The sequence below is a fragment of the Octopus bimaculoides genome, chromosome 20 (genome assembly GCF_001194135.2).
Source record: "Octopus bimaculoides isolate UCB-OBI-ISO-001 chromosome 20, ASM119413v2, whole genome shotgun sequence".
In the NCBI taxonomy this organism is placed as follows: Eukaryota; Metazoa; Mollusca; class Cephalopoda; order Octopoda; family Octopodidae; genus Octopus; species Octopus bimaculoides.
In genome coordinates this window covers 25451112-25455645 of record NC_069000.1, presented here as the reverse complement: position 1 = coordinate 25455645, position 4534 = coordinate 25451112, and the positions used below count along the sequence as shown (strand labels likewise).

General features: G+C 37.6%; 1 protein-coding gene across 1 annotated transcript in view; it reads right to left on the bottom strand.

Annotated features, from left to right (window-relative positions):
* The window catches only part of LOC106882794 (ammonium transporter Rh type A), a 33896-nt gene that overhangs the window by 17224 nt on the left and 12138 nt on the right, over positions 1-4534 (bottom strand). The gene's annotated exons all lie outside the window — the stretch shown is intronic.

The window sequence follows — 4534 nt, the reverse complement described above, 5'->3', positions numbered from 1 at the left end:
TTATTTTAGGGGGTTTGGAATTAAAATTTTCAAAAAATAATAAAATAAAATAACGATTCTTCTCCAGGTTTTCACTGAAGAATCATGCGTGTTAAAAAAAAACTGTCTATTTCAATAGTTTTACAGTGAAATGCTAAAATACGTGTTGACAAAGAAAATCAAAGGGTTCTTTGGAAAGTTCAATATACAACTTGCATACGACTAAACAAATGCTTATTCAAATAATAATCATGATTATGAATGATTATGATTATAAAAAAGACAATTAACAAAATAAAATACTTATAGAAAATATTGCATAGAATTTGAGAAGTGTTTTCAGTGTTTTTCAATGATGGTAGGTGAATCAAACGTGCTGTAGTTCGTTTTAGGTTATAAAGGATATCATCACGTGCTTATCGAGAAATTTGTAAGTTCGATTTTTTTTAAAGTATGACCATCATAGGTATTTATATTCTGGTGATAATTAAGAAAGCAACTCGTAAATAAACGAAACTCTCGAATCCATCACTGTACACACACGCATACACACACAGTCGCATATCTATGCATGCATTCATATATGTTTGACAATCAAACCAAATTTTCATCATTTCGAGCCACTCACCCATTTAGTGTTTCTGCCAAATTTGGTGATTTCAGCCGTTTTCCAGTAATTTTGCAAACGCACAAAGATAAGTGATTACAATACCCTGCTTTCGCTTACGTGCGCAAGGTAATAATGATCAATGAATACATTTATAAATAATGTTTTTGTGATGAACCTTAATGTGATATGTCGTCGACGCTGTCGCCGTTGCTATGTTTTATTCTCAGCTTCAGACCTAAAGGCGTTCCAAACCATCCTATCTTTCTTTAAAAAGAAAAAATGTGATTTGCGAGAGACTTTGACACTATTTCTAGCAAATAGGATAATGGCACAAAGGTGCTTGTGTGCTTCCTGTAGTGTTGTTAAGTTGTTGGGTATTGTATTACTTGGAACATCGGATGACTTGAAGAATAAACTGCGCATCAAGTGGTGAACCGAAGGACAGAATGCTTGTCACTAAACCACTGGTTGTGAGATAAGTTTATAAAGGAATATTGTTTATATTGTTCTGCTTGTGTACGATATGTGCTCAAGTGTTACGTCAAGCTTACCTACGGAACAAAATCAAAGACATAATCAAAATAAAACAAAGTTACAAAGATTTATAAATTCTTATAACTAAATTTATAAAATGTGGCATTTCCACCTGTCTTGCTAGTATATTATTAACGACGGCAGTTTATTGAAGCAATGCAGTATGTTTGCTGCTCCATGTGTGTTTCGTTATATCACTGCGGACACTTAATACCACTTACTTGAGGCTCTGTGATCTTACAAAGATCTCATCACAAACTTTGGTCGAGACATTTAAACATAATAATTGTTGTTGCTTAGAGGGTACATTCTAGAAGTTTTCAGACTTTTTCAGGAGAGACGCATTTATTTCAAAGGAATGCAAATCTCTGATCTTCTGTGATTTCAATGCACCTGTTGAACTTCTCCATCTACTTCGTAAAGGTCCCATGAAAGTAATGGTTACAAGGACCCTTCTCACAGCACTCATCATCTTCAAAACGATTGCCTCTGAGGTTCTGCTGCAGCTTAGAGAACAACCAAAAGTCACAAGGAGCAAGGTCTGGACCATAGAGTGAGGGACAGTTATAATGCCCGTCTTTGTCAAGCAGTAGGTTACCAGGATGCTCGTCACTGAGCACTCTGGGAACAAACTTTGCGCATGTTCAGACTTTCGTGAATAATTCTGTTTACAGTTGCCACAAATCCAGACTATATACTTTTTGTCTTTATAAACACACGACGATCTTCGTGCAGAAAATTGCGAATTTTCTCAACCAGCTCTGATGTTCTGACGACTCTCTACCTCTCACACCTCTCACCGTTTCTCATTTCCACTCTATCGTCCTTGAGTCTTTTGTGCTAGCGAAAACCAGACGCTACTAATGCATGTTAATCCATAAGCGGTCTGGAGCATTTCATATGTTTCTGTATCGTTTTTGCTCACTTTAACACAAAATCTTATTGCATAGCGAGCACCCACATTGTCTTCACGTTCCAACTGCATTCTGCAAGCTAGTCAGCTGCGACAAGCAGTGGTAGTAGGGTATGTTCAAAGCGTTGTTACAAGCGTGCCCTTCAATCTGGAATTACAAAAGTTAGCGGGTCAATTCATTAGATGTATTGTCATGTTATACTAAAATTACATTAATCTAAGACAGTTATAACTGCATCTCCGAAAACAGTCCGAATACTTCTGGAACGCACTACGCATATTCACCTCGGTCCTGATCAAACAAATCTATAATCAAAAGAATTCCAGACCTGACATCTGTATCTTTTATTTAGACACAACGTACGTAAGATTACATCCAATAGGAATTGTGGAACATTTGGTTAATTGCAGAGAGCTGTGTGACGGCGTAGAAGCTTCCTATTTGTCTAGACATTACGGTAGATAGAAAAGTTTTGAACAGAAAAAATATGAGGAAAATACACTCAAACATGGCAAAGACAGAGCAGAAAAAGAATATATCGACTGATCTAAATTGATAGAAATGGTGTGGGCAGAAGTTATATTCAATTATCTGTTCAATAAGGGAGATGGTTGAAGACATAGCAATTGTTTATTGCACATCATTCAACAAGAAATACTAATATGACAGATTTGAGTTGCAAGCATCCACTAGCGTCATCAGTAACAAACATGCACCAGGAGCCGCAAGCTTAGACAAATTTAGCCTGTCGCAAAAAGCCGGAAATCTGGATTTAGCAACACCACCGCTGGATAGTTTTCGTCTGCTACTGATATACTTTTGTGCTTTTTAGCATTATATCTCTATACAAGGTGCTGACATATTTTAACTTCTAAAGGCAAATTCTGCGCGGCTACAGTGGAGAAAAAAACTCACTCTTATGGTAAAAGGTGTAGAAATACTATATTTGCCTAGGGTTTCCTTCTTGCGGATTCCCAGATGCGCGTTTCTGGTTCTTTAGTCTTCCTCAATGGGAAATAGTGAAGAGAGATAACCTGGGCAAATTCACAGCCGTAGCTTTATCTAAAAACAAACAACATCAACGATCGTAGATCACCCAGTCTAAATGAAAATAGCAGCATTTGAACCAAATGAATTTTAGGTTAGTTAAAATATGTTTGTAACATATTTTAACATCTACAGGCAAATTCACTGCAGTTACTGTGGTGAAATTTATCTCAGAGTAAAAGGTGTAATAACGCCATATTTGTCCATGTCTTACCCCAAGCGGATTCCCAGACACACGTTTCTGGCTCTTTAACCTTCTTTATTCCGACCAGGCGGTTCACGGGCGCAACTCAGCCACTGATATGAATTGCTTTTAGATAAAGTTACCGCTTTGAATCCACCGAGGGTTATCTCTCATCGGTATTTCCCACTGAGGAAGGTCAAAGATCCAGAAACATCCGTCAAAGATTCCACTTGAGGGAATCCTTGGATAGATATGGTGATTTTACACCTTTTACCGTAAGAGAGAACTTTTTCTGCAGTGAATTCTCCTTTAAAATACGTCACAAACATATGTCGCGCCTTCGCTCCAGGAAGTAAAGTTGCAGTCTTTTCAGTCTATTTCTGTAGCTCATCCACTGCACTGTTTCAATATTTTTAATATAGTGACATTGGACCTTCTTCAAGCTCTGCTGTTAGTTTGGCACTACGTGGTGACCATAGCTGAGAGCAGTAGTCCAGGCGATTAAGAACAAAGATCTTCCACAGTGTCAACAATTTCTTGGAGTTTTTTGGTCCTAAAGAGCCTTAGTATCCAAGCTGCCAGTTGTCTGCACTCGGCAGTCATCTTGATAATATGCACACGAAATGATGCATTATTGCACATACTGATCTCCAAATTTTTCATTACCTGTGACTCTGGAATTGCAGTGCTTTCGAGTCCTGTACATGCAGGCTGCACAGCATTCGTGAATTGATAGTGCCGTGCTTGAAAATTTCCAGCATTAAACAGCCTGTTGTTTTCTTCAACTCACTTGTATATTGCATTCAGGTCCCGCTGTAAGCTTGCAACGTCATCTAGATTTTTTTATTGCCTGTGATAATTTTGTATCATCAGCGTAGCTACTGACAGTAGTTGTCCCAGTGACTATGCGCATGTCTAAGAGAACTAGATAGATAGATAGATAGATAGATAGATAGATAGATAGATAGATGTAGTTATAGATACATATACATACATATATAAATATATATATGTATATATATATATATATAGAGAGAGAGAGGGGGGAGAAAGAGATAGAGAGAGAGAGAACGACAAAAAGAGAGAGTAAATATGCATATACGACGTATGTGTGTTCAGCTTTTGCCGAACGACCTGCACAAATGATTTGTTTATAATGATCATATGTATGTGCCGTACATGAGGTCACTCTCTTCCTCAAATCAACGTTGTCTGTATAGGTGCACAGTGTACCACGCGTCAGGTATCGAAGTGACCGAAGAATAT